Raw genomic sequence first — 12,886 nt, forward strand, 5'->3', positions numbered from 1 at the left:
TTCTTGCATGTAATGACTTTTCTACCAACGAAAAATCCGAGAGTCTATTCGTCACCAATATGGGAATCATCCGAGACGGTGTTTATGTCCGTCATTTAGCTCCGCCCCCCTCAATCAATATAAAAGCAGGTACAGATTAAAATGAAATATTCATTTTTCCACAGGAGCCACAGCTGGCCAATATATAAAGACTCTCTACGATCTTCAAAAATTCCTTAAAAATTCCAACAAATATTCGGTAGGTTTTACTATTTTGTAGTGAAAAATCAGTGACATATATATTTGCCATTGTGATACAGCATTATGTATGCAGCATAACAGTAAAGTATAGTTTTCTGCTCCCTTCTGTAAAATATTGCGCAAGGCGTCATTTTACCACCTCAGTTTCTTTTTCCACTGATCTGAGCCACTTCGGACATGTCCGGAATATTATCGCACGAGTTTGGGAGCAATCGGATATTTTCGTGTTGAACTCAAAAACTAAGGGTCGTAGAAAAAGTATAGTATGCAACACGTTCGGTGTTTATTTATCGCCCGCTAAACTTCCCTCCGCTCGTGCCAAATAGACTCGTCACTCAAATGCTGTTGTATACATGTAGCATAATATGTTATTTTAACATTGCTCCAAAAATTTGGATCCAATTTTGGATACAAAATTACAATACATAACTTGCAATGTTGCATTTATTAAGCTTTATTTCTGGGGCTGTTATCGCCTACGTGGAGTGGCTAAGCTTGATGTAAAGCGGAGTACGTAATACATATTATAATTAAAACTGAATCTCCAAAGTATCTTCATAAAAACTAGCATTTCGCATTCAAATCGTTTGGCGTTTAACTAAATTACTTAGAGTTCCAAGGCCTAAGAAAGAATACCTTAAGCTGACTCATTTATTTGTTAATAAATATAAATTGTTTTAATTTTGATAAATCGATTCTCACAATTAAGAAAATATTAAATAAGTCTTGTTCTTACTTTTTCTGTTTAAATTTTCATTTTTTTTGTGTGTATTATCTTGCTTCTTAGAAGGTTATTTTTATTATTATTGATAATATTTACATCTTCGCAACTAAGGCGGTTCTAAATTAATCTTTTTTACTATTCTAAATTATTAAGTGTGAGCAAAGTATGCCTTTAAGATGCGAGCTACTATCAAATGTTTTCGGTAAATTTTAGCCACCGGTATTTTGACGTTTTTCTGCTCTGATGGTCACGTCATCCGGCACTAGATGAATATATTCATGCTGTTTTGCAAAGATGGACCCTTAAGGTCGTGGTACAAGTATAGTATGGAAGACGCTGTTAAACTTCGCTGCGCTCGGGCCAAATCAAACTGGTGACTAAAGTGACAATTATGCAACATGTTGCATCATATTTTAATCTACAATAAACTGGAGCTTAAGTGCTTAAGTGCTATAGTGACAAGTAATTATAGGTTTATATGTGATAAAATAGTTTAATCCCGAACGGCTCCAATAAACACCTCGCGCGGGTTCAGTTTCCATCAACAAAAATAAAATGCCAAGTGTTGCGGTAAATAGGTTAGACGGATTTAGACGAACCAGACGTCTACAATTTATCGAAATAAAAGCAACGCGAACCGGATTGTATATGCGGACGCTAAGTAATAATATCGCCTAACGACAAAAATATGTATTATAATGGCCGGCAATAAGGAAACAAGTGTGTCAAATTCGTGTCTGGGTGAATATTCGAGGTCTGCGCTAGAAAACGGAATAGAAAGAATAGCACCGTAGGCCAGAACTGTTCGACTATGAAAACGTTTCGGTCTGCTCACCGGTGGCCGATGGAAATCAAATGGTTCGTTCCTGATGACGATCGGATGAAAGAGGCCGGAACGTGATCTTTGACGTTTGATTGTCGCACGAGCTCTGCGCCGTCGTCCGAATCAAAAAATATCTCGATGATCCCACGCCACCAGCGGAATATCTTTTAAAAGTTGCTTTCAGTACCCACATGAAGTTATTGCTTGCTCTACTCCAGCTTCCAACGCAAACACATTTTAAGATCGCATTACATTCTGCACTTGTACAGGTTGTCCAAAACTCCACTGTTTTAGAGTACTAAAGGCACACTTGTTCGCTGTTTACGAGGTGTGACTGAAGCGTAATGACACACAAAACTAAAAAATAACTTAAAGAAGTTGCAATTCACACTGAGCAATGCGAGAGTAGTGCTTCGCCAAGAACAGCGTCGCAGAGTTTAAAGTCTGATTACCACCTTGTATCAGACAAATCTGGCAATTCTAAGAAAATTAATAAACAATTGAAAATACACTAGACACCACCACCATGACGTGGAGCTTATCTAGTCCAATCAGCAGAGGAGATATTCACACTGCGAAAAACAAATAAAACTAAAAATATTCATATCGAAGCAATTGCTATCAACTTTAGTAACTACGAGGCAAGAAATGCCATGGAATCCAAAAAATATATCTCAATTACTTTTGGACTGCTAACAGGACCGGTAGGTCTACTGAAAACGCGTTTTTATATGTTGGGCTGGACTAATCTAGAAGTGCCAGGGAGGTAGTAGTGAAGCTGTGGAGTGATGACTGACATGAGTCTAGTGATAATTATGGAGAGAATCACAATGAATACATCCCTCTGAGTCACACTACAAAACTACTTCTAACTGAAACTAGTTTCAGTTACGCTCTGAAGAAGCCTACAGGATGACTGCCGAAACGTTAGCAAGTTCGACTCAACAACAACCGACGCAGGATTAATCCAAAATTTTTGTAAATAGAATTACAGTAGCATGTGAAAGTTTCTTTGAAAAACTGATGCAGTAGTTAGGGGCTAACTCTCCCAAACTTGCAATGTGTAGTATCGACCGGACAATTAAAAACTGGAGAACACCCTAATAAACTAGCTATTATCAACATTATTATTATTATCATTATTATTATTATTATTATTATTATTATTATTATTATTATTATTATTATTATTATTATTATTATATAATAAAATAGTAACAGCCTTTGTTACTAAAGCAAACAACTAACATTTTTTAAAATGGCATACGATAAATATAGTAATATAGTAATAAATTTAGCAAATATGCAAAAAAAAAGAAAAAATAACTATAGAAAGAAGAAGAACTTTATTAACTATTGAAATAAGTTTTCCAAAAAAACAAATTGTAAGTCAGTAAAGTCACAGGCGATTTTACAATACATAAATACGTAAATTATGGATCTGATATATAAATAAGTTATATTGGAGGTGTTTACTTAAGCAGCTTCAATCATTTTTTCAACGTGACATCTACAGATTTTATAACAGAAATTATCATTTTAAACTTACTTGTGATAGGGCATTACAAACTAATTAAGTAAGGATAATTAGTTTACAAAACAATATAAAAATAATTGAAAAATATATATACCATACATATAAAATTACAAATAAATATTCTCAACAGAAAAAAAGCAATTTTTTTAGTTACGTTCCATTTATGTTCGCCGTTTGTTGTGAAAAATGAGTTGCGGAAGCTTTTGGTTAGAAGTTATGGAAAGAGAGTTATAGCGTTATTGGAAATAATTGAGTATATGATTAAGTTATAAGGAATTTTCAAAAACCCTCAAAGGTGGATGAAACAGCAAGTTGCTAACGTTAATAGGTTGGTTTAAAATCCCCGGCTCATCAACGATGTACGCTCAACAGAGTCGGGACATGCAGTGAAAACTGGATAATCAACCACGTCAAATTAGATTAGACCTGTAATTGTGAGACATTCTGTATGGCCGGGTAAATATTTATAAATCATTTCGTTAAACAGGTCCGACTGTGTGCAGTAAGATTTGTTATACTAATCCCGATTAACTTGTCACGTTATCTCTACAATGTATCACTGTGATAAATAGGGATCAACAATCGGTATAAACGAAATTAAAACTATTTTTGTATACAAAAATTATTTTCAATGTCGTTATAAATGTGCAATTGGCAGCATACATATTTTAGGTCCGCTTGCCTTTTATTGTGAAGTTGCCATTTTGGTTTTAGTTAATACAACTGGCAAAAACAGTTTCCGACAGACATCATACGCGATAGGATCAACCGCGTTCCTACAGATATTTCAATCAGTGCTGTTTAGAATTACTATAATTACTAAATATATACTAATATTATATTACTGAATATATAAATTATGTGAAAACTTGGGAGCATTTATTATTACCTCTCATCCCTTATTTTAATATTTTAATGTACTTAATGTGAAATTTATAGAATTTATAGAAGCCCTTTTTCTTACAACAATTTAAGAAGCTATTTTAAGTTTTAACATTGTTTTTCTGCTCATTAACTTTTGCATTTGATTATTCAGCAGGCCAGTTTATTATGCAATAATACCCTATCTTAGAACCTATAAAAAATGTCAAATGTTATATATACGGAATGTTTGTAGTTTAAAGCATTTAAACTATCCCCCTATACCCCTTCTATACGGAAATCGTCTCCAAACGTCACTTTTGACATAAAATTCAAAATATTTGTCTTGATTTTTCGAAAGTGACCTTAATACACAAGGTGTTCGATTTAAAATAAGAAGTTTAATATCCATACTGTATATTTAATAATATAATACTTGATAACAACATTTTTTGTCTTTAAAGTTTTTTCATATTTTTTTTACAGCTTCTTTTCCTTTCCGTTATGCAAAGAGAACATATAATTGTTTTGATCTGATCCCTTTGTAGAAGCCAAACTCGCAATATCCTGGATTATTTATATTGGCACATGTAAAAATTTTTCAAAAGCCTTAAAAATCGAATACGAGAAGTTTTTGACTGAAAAAGCATCAACATAATAATGGTGAAACACCACTTGCCTGAGTATCATTTTGGAGTTGACGGGCATATGGTTGAAACTTACTAGAGAGAAAAAATGATTTTTGATTGTATTTATATTTCGTTTTTTAATTTTTATATAAGAAAAACAATTTCGTTAATTGTAAAGTCGTGCCTGATTGATTTATTAGATAAACGAACGAGTAATGGGCGCACTTCAAGTACCCTTATCATAATTGACAATAAAGCGACCAGAATGATAATAAGTTGTGGCTATTTGACCGTAACGCATTTTTTTAATAAGGTCAATTAGTTAACATTCAAAGCGATATTGGTCTGTTGGCTATGGTGGTGTAATAATTGCGTCTAATATATCTAATCTACATTGGCTAGCCTAATTTGTTCATTTTGGACATCAGCAATTGTGAAATCTGAGTATGTTTTTTTGTTCTGCTATAAATCCATATCCCTCATAACGGTAAACTAATAACAACGAAAATCAAAATGGACCATCTCTTATTTTCATTCTATTTTTGACTAAAATGGTTTGTTTGCTTTTAGTTCTAGATTACGCTTGGCCTCCAAAAACACATAAGTGAAATTGTCGTGCTGAGTAATACCAATATGCAAATTACTTTAAAAGCAAAAAAGAGTTCAATCATTATATAGTAATAGTCAGCACAGCTGACCAAATTGTACGAAAATATTGGCAATATTTTGAAAGTTAACAAACATTTTGTTTCTAAACTAAATGCGTAAAAGTAATACTGCATGAAAAAAGAAAAAAAATTCTTTAAACTTTTACAACATTATAATTTCGCTTATTATTTCTGATATGTTTTTGTTATCAGTCCCAGCACAATGGTTTAAAGTAGTTCAGCCCATTCTTCTTCCTTCTCATCCATTTTATTGAACTGACAACTTGCAGCAAAAACTCACAATCGTTTTTAAGCCATGTCTATATGCTCTTACATTGGTTTTGGCACAAATATTGTCTTTATAATAAATCACTAATTAATTTAATCCTCGTTTTGCAAATATAACCGGAAACCGAGAAATAGTTCTCTGGTATTGAACTTGTTAGCCGCAAAGTTTTTCTCTGAAGTATGGAGTAACAAAACGATTAATTATTCAAGTATTTATTAAATTGATAAATAAAATTTGAACGCCCTGGACTGGGACAAGAAAATACTCTAAAATATTTTACACAAATCGGGATTGTGGAGATTTAAAGAAACGTTTTTTTTTAAGATTTGTTCCCCAACGTTGGAGTAAATTTTTAAAAGAAACTTCCACACGCTACTGTAATACTTTTTATAAAACTGATGGATTCCTCCTGCGTTGGTTTTTATTGACTCGAACTAGCTAACGTTTCGCCAATCATCCTGTTGGCTTCTTCTTCAACAAAAACTGACGCAGGAGGAAGTCAGGAGTTTTATAAACAGTAACGTTGGAGTGGTTTCAGAAAATGTTTTCGGTATTAAAAAAAGTTACCCTATTTGTAATAAATATAACAAACAAAGATAACTGTCGTTTTTCTTATCCAAAAAAGGCTGTTAATGATTAACATCCATAAAACAGAATACTCTACAGTTACGTTTATTGCGACATGGTAATATTCCGCTAAAATGAACAATTAAAACATACTTGCGGCAGATTTAAACGACATCCGGAAACGCATATTGCCAACCAATATTTAGTACTTGTTTTCGTGCATGGTCAATATAAATATTGCCCTAACTGGACGACATCGTCAAATATAGAAGCGGCCTTTAAGATAAATATCTCGTAGAGTTACTAGAGCAGATATCCCTGAGAATTCCATTATTTATTAGAACAACGGAAATATTTATATTATACGATAAGTGTTCGCTGTAATAATTATCGGTAGTAGGATGGCGTTCCCGTTTCGCGGAGTCCATATATTCAATAAGATTTTAATCGATAGCCAATATTTAATGTGAACGGTTACCTCCATAGTATTTCAGATAAAACTATTCTAAAAATAGACTGAGGCAAAAGGTAGTAACACAAAAATGCAAAAGGGGACTATCTATCTTAGCCAAAAGCATTTATTTATATTTATCTTATTTATTATTCACTTATTTTATAAAAAAAAAACTTTGACTAAACCGAATTACAAGTTTTAATCGAATAAGGGGTACGAAAATTGTATTAATAAAAATAGAACATCGAATAAGACCGATTTTCAGCAATGATTTGATGATAATAAGAGGCATATATTTTTTGCGTATTTAATGCATCAAGAGCTCTAGAAAATATGTACCACGGTAAATTCATCTTTCTGTTTAAATTCAATAAAATCCGATATGGTCTAGTGGCTAGGATACCTGGCTTTCACCCAGGAGGCTCGGGTTCGATTCCCGGTATCGGAATTATTATTTTATCTCTGAAAACCTTGTTTATTTTGAATATTTTTTAAATTATATATTCTTACTTTAATAGTGCTATCGCTAATAACTGCAAAGTTTTAGTTAATAGCCCTATACATTAATAATTATAACTTATTATATTAATATTATTAATTATAAGAAACTGAAATTTTAAGAGAATGTTGTAAATTAATAACAAAAAGGAATGAATAAACCCCATCAACTCATTTTCAGCATCAAGCCAGTCAAACTTTATTCTCAACTAACCAAAACTACGTTACATCCAGCAAACACCAACAGGCGATATGCACTCTGTTCCAAACTTCTGCGTATTGCTCGTATACGAACTGTTTTAGAAATTACTTCTATGCATTATTTATACCCCCTCGCAGACTTACATGTATACCTGACATGCCATTTAGTAATGTCTCGGTTATAAGATGAGATCTTATCTCCGTTTAATGATATAGCTTAAATATTAATCTGTTTTTATGTTCACAGATCTCCTGCTAGATAACGACCGATGTGGTCTGTCTCTATAAGGGTTTTGATTATAATCGGTTTGCGGGAATCCTTGTATTAGAGTCAGATAGCGAATTGGCACTCAGTGAGTTAGTAAGAAAAGTGCCTCGCTCAAAACTAATGCAAAATGGTTCCCAGTTAACTTTCCTGAGAATTTGGGATGTTGCAGTTGTTTTTGGCTTTCTGAATAAAAGTTGTCATAAACCCAAACAAATCGTATCACTATGTTTTAAGATATACAGGGCTGAAAGATGAAATTTTGGTTTTTATTGTTATATAATGGATACGTGATGGAAAGGTGTGTAGGACTATTGGTTTATCGAACTCATTGTGATTCATTGTCGAAAGAACCCAGTTGTCGAAGGAAGGCAGGGACGGACTTGTTGTCCATAGAATGATTCTCCAGACGTGCCGTTTTAAAATCACCTGAGAACGCGAGTCTTTAGAGGCAGCAAATGTTAACAATCACAGTTTTTGTTGGAATATTTTTACCACTGTTTCCGAACCTTAAACAATAGGCCTGGGCGAGAGTTGCATTTTTAATGAGTTCGTTAGATCGCTGGTCATAGTATACGTGCTGAGCAACAGTTGCGCAGCTGCGGCCGATTCGTTGCCCAAAATTGCATTCAATTTTGCCAGTGTAGACGAGTATACTGCATAATGTTACATTTTAGCGCCCTAAATAAGTGTTACAAAGTATAATCGTAGACTTCTTTTGAAAGAAAAAAAAAATTATTCTACAATTATTTCAGGGAATCGGTTAAAAAAATGTATAATATTTTTCAGTCATTTAGGAAACAGTAGAACTATTTTTATCCAATTGTGCACAGTGTTAACAATGATTATAGGGTTATACAAAACAAAGGAAAATACTATCAATTAGAAATTATTACTATATTAGTATTTTTTTGTCAGGGACTTACTTTTCATTAGTTTCGAGTATAGTACTATATTAAAATTTGTTCTTACTGATTTCATAAAATCAGCATTTAAAGAAAAATTAACTGGCTTTTCGTCTAATTTTGGAGCAAGAAAACAAACGGGAGACCTTACATTTTGGTATTACCTTACTCTTGGAGAACTTGATTTGCTTTTTACTTACTAGGGAAACAAATTTGATACATTTAACAGAGTTTGTATGTTACCTCTTTTTTTTAGTTTAGATGATATAGTAGTAAACCGCATATTACATATCAGGAGAGATTTTTTTATATTAAATTGCTAGTTCAAAATACGATAGAATAATTTAGGGACATTGCGTCCATGATATTGGTTTGTCAGATTGTAAACTGCTGAAATTTACTTTTTCTAATTTTGCTTTGAAGTTTTCTATAAGTATTACTGTAAAAATTTAAATACCATATCTGCTTAACCCTTTGTAAAATCCGATATGGTCTAGTGGCTAGGATACCTGGCTTTCACCCAGGAGGCTCGGGTTCGATTCCCGGTATCGGAATAAACTTTTCCTTCAGCTTTTAAACGTGCTTTCAATTTTTTATAGAATTTTAATTCGGTAGTGTTAATAGTTAAGTAGTTAATTCACATATATAGGTACGCTATGGTCTTTTGACAACACCTGTTGCGGAAGATTGATTTTTAAATAAAAAAGAGCTTATTGTGGATTGAAAAATGTCAGATTTTAATAGTAATTTATCGTAGTGTGAATGATTTCCTGTCGGACCAACGTTAATTTCTTTATTAGACAAGCTATTATTTCGGTATTTATTGGCGAACTATTTAGTATGTCGTATGTTCGCTGTATGTGTGCCAATTTCCTTCGTACATATCCTCTAATCGATTACCATCTCCTTTTTCAATACAAAATAAGATTTCTTTGTTAAACCAAACATAAGATGGTTATGTGAGTATGTATCTACGAGTATATATTTAACTTTTTATCTATAGATAGGAAATTTAATTTACATTTTAACAGAAAAAAGGGAAATAATGTACATAAAATATTTCTTCTTTCTAATAGTATTTTATGCAACAATATGCAGGGGCGACATTCTGGACGCCCTCTAGCGCGGTCTGGTGGCACAACGGGCCCATCTGGTGGCCTAAGTGCTTGGACGCAGGCGGGGGGCGCCCCCTTTATAACCAATACCAATTATGCTATAATAAATGTCATTTTAATCAGGAAATGTATCAACGTGTTCCATATCACTTTTTTTTTATAACCAAGTTTTGAGTACTTTTTTGACGTGTGATGTTAAAATCTGAATAAAATATCCGATAAACCTAAATCCGTGACTTAAGTTACCAGAAATACCCGAAGTGGTCCGCGACCGTGCGTAAGGAAGATCTAAACGTCACACTTTCCGCAACCTCAATCAGTGAATAATTGCGTATTTTAGAGTAGAGACTAGGTAAATATATAGAATAAATCAACTTATGTTTATTAAATTCTTGTAGTACTTTTTCGACTGATTATTAGTAGTTGTAACAGAAAAACAGTTGAACATAGTTTCCACGATTTGTATAAAAAATATGCGTTTTTCCTAATCGACTGCCACTTCCTTTTCCTACATAAAAGGCTATTCTGATTTTTCCGGAGAATATAGGTGTTTTACTTTTTGTGTAGTTGCCCATGAAATTTAAACTAAAATTTATATTATATTTTAGCCGCATCAATGTCGAAGATCTTCAGATACCGATAACGGATATCAGGATGGACGCAGAATATCCAATATTATGCAACAACACTATTTATAAATTTTCTGGATTATTCCTGTGTCGGTTGTTAATGAACTGAACTTACTAACGTTTCGCCAATCATCCTGTTGGTTTCTTCAGAGCTTAACTTAAACTGTCCTTTGAAAAACTATTATGCAGCAAGTTGATAAACGTCACCTTAATCATCACCGCAGTGCAGGGAAGCTGCTTAATGAATAAGTGACTGAAAGAGTTAATTAAAGTTTTCCATAATCTATTTCACTAAGTGACGTGTGATATGCGTAACTAAAATCTACAGAAAACATCCGATAATGTCTAAAATACCGGAAATGTTTGAAGTGGCCCGTGAGCAACGAAGCAGAGATCTTATAGTCACACTTACCGAACGTCTGGGTACGGAGCAAAAACTTTTTTATTAAGGTGGGCCCCAACAAGGTATTTTTTTATTCTGAAACACAAAATTTTGTAGACCTTGTCGAAAAGTGCAAAACTACAATTAAGAGCCATATTTAAAATTTTTAATTTTATATCCGATATGGTCTAGTGGCTAGGATACCTGGCTCTCACCCAGGAGGCTCGGGTTCGATTCCCGGTATCGGAATAAACTTTTTGCTGAGTCAACTAATATTTATTGTTTTTGTCTATCTAAGAACAGTGATTTGCACTAGAATTTTAATATTTTTTTATGATTTTTGTTATTTTTATATCAATCGTGCATAATTGAACTAATGAATATTTGAACAATAGATAACAGCATATTCTACAGAATTGAACTCAAAAACCGATTCTAAACTTGGAGCACTTTGGCGAAATCCTATTTGCAGGACGCGTCAGGTTCACCAGGGAAAAATTACAATGACAATTTCGCAAATCTCATACCAAATTAAACTTATGTAAGTAGGTGAATGTCAATCGCATCATAATAAAGTAAACATCGTAAAATTAGCCATTAGTACTAAATTAATCACGACTTAGCGTCGTACTACAGACAATTAACAAACCAGCATCAAGAAAAACGTCAATTAAGGTCGGGACGCTATAAATAGATAAATTTTCTCACCAACACGCGTCAAGTTATAAATATAACTTATAAATGCGATGATTTTTTCCAGAGTTCTTATTTTCTTTTCAATATCTTGCGTGAATATCGTAACTACATCCTGTACAGGAATTTCTGTTGGTTGTATTTTAGGTTTCGCAGGAGACGTTGTCCAGTAGCGTGGTGTCACTTTTTGTAAACTCTGTCCAACAAAAGGTAGTTCTATTAAAAATGAACTAAATGACTATGGGATGAAATTTTAGTATTTTGACCATAAATTGAAACAAATAACAAGTAAGCTGCTAAAATAGAGATTTGAACATTTTATTAAATAAATTATAACTTTTTGTTATTTTTTCTTTTAATTTTCATTACTAATAATAAGGTTATATAATAACTTTTTTTTACTTTTAATTTCTTTTAGTTAAAAAATATGTATGTATTTTTCTATACAAAAAGTTGAAATTGTATAAAGTGAGCAATGTTATTTAGTAAAAATTAATTCAAAACTAGTTTTCTACTCCCTACTCTAAAATACTAAATTATGCAATTATGCGCGAGCCATGTTGGATTTCCGATACTTTAGTACAACGCATTTTTTAAGCGATGTTTTCAGTAGATTTTATCAACGGATTTTCATTCACACGTCACTTAGTTTTGGTTGGTTTTGGTTGCACCTAAGAATTAGAGGTTGTAAAAAACTTATAGTATGATAAAAATCGCGTTTATCACACTTTTTACATAATGTATCATGGTACACAATTACCGGAACTAATTTACACTCTAAAGAATATTTCACTTCTGTGGGAACATCTATCATCCAACATCGGACTTGAAAACCTCAGAGTTGGTTGGGTTAGCTGAAGCTTAATTATATCTGAATACATTTTTAAAGACGCCACTGTAATGAGTCACAAATATGCTTTACCGGATAATGAAATTAAGCAATTAAAAAAATGTTAAATATTTTTATTTCACTATAGAATTTGACGAATCATACTTCTTTGAATAATATAAGGGGGTGTAATAGAAACGTTTTTTTTTTTCAATTTTCAATTTTTTAATTCATGATAAACATTAGCTATAGATTTGGACGTTTGTAGCAAATATTTAAAGCTTATATCCGAACAACTTTTGGAATGTGCAGTGTCAACTTTCTTGAACAAAGTATTAATCTTTTGTTCTTTACTTACCGTTGAGATTTTCCAATTCTAACAGGCTAGGCATTATCTGAACATGATGCAGACTTATTGATACTCAAAACAGACACCTACAAATTTTCTGTTTTGGATAAAATGTTTGCAAGCTGTTTTTTTACAAGTTTTAGAAAAAATCTCACTTAATTTACTAAGGCAATAACTGTCATCCAGATATCATTTAGTAATATATATAATGGTAAAATTAAAACAAAACTTTCATGTTAGTTGTTTTAA

General features: G+C 32.6%; 1 protein-coding gene and 3 non-coding genes across 4 annotated transcripts in view; all 4 read left to right on the top strand.

Moving 5' to 3' along the window:
• The window catches only part of LOC132703171 (dual specificity tyrosine-phosphorylation-regulated kinase 4-like), a 108,468-nt gene that overhangs the window by 59,599 nt on the left and 35,983 nt on the right, over positions 1-12,886 (top strand). The window lies entirely within an intron of this gene.
• On the top strand, positions 7,148-7,219 carry Trnae-uuc (transfer RNA glutamic acid (anticodon UUC)). The gene has a single exon. It is a non-coding gene; the product is annotated as a tRNA-Glu (tRNA).
• Trnae-uuc (transfer RNA glutamic acid (anticodon UUC)) lies at positions 9,123-9,194 on the top strand. The gene has a single exon. It is a non-coding gene; the product is annotated as a tRNA-Glu (tRNA).
• Positions 10,944-11,015, top strand: Trnae-cuc (transfer RNA glutamic acid (anticodon CUC)). Its single transcript has one exon. It is a non-coding gene; the product is annotated as a tRNA-Glu (tRNA).

The sequence above is a fragment of the Cylas formicarius genome, unplaced genomic scaffold (genome assembly GCF_029955315.1).
Source record: "Cylas formicarius isolate icCylForm1 unplaced genomic scaffold, icCylForm1.1 PGA_scaffold_6__28_contigs__length_40554024, whole genome shotgun sequence".
In the NCBI taxonomy this organism is placed as follows: Eukaryota; Metazoa; Arthropoda; class Insecta; order Coleoptera; family Brentidae; genus Cylas; species Cylas formicarius.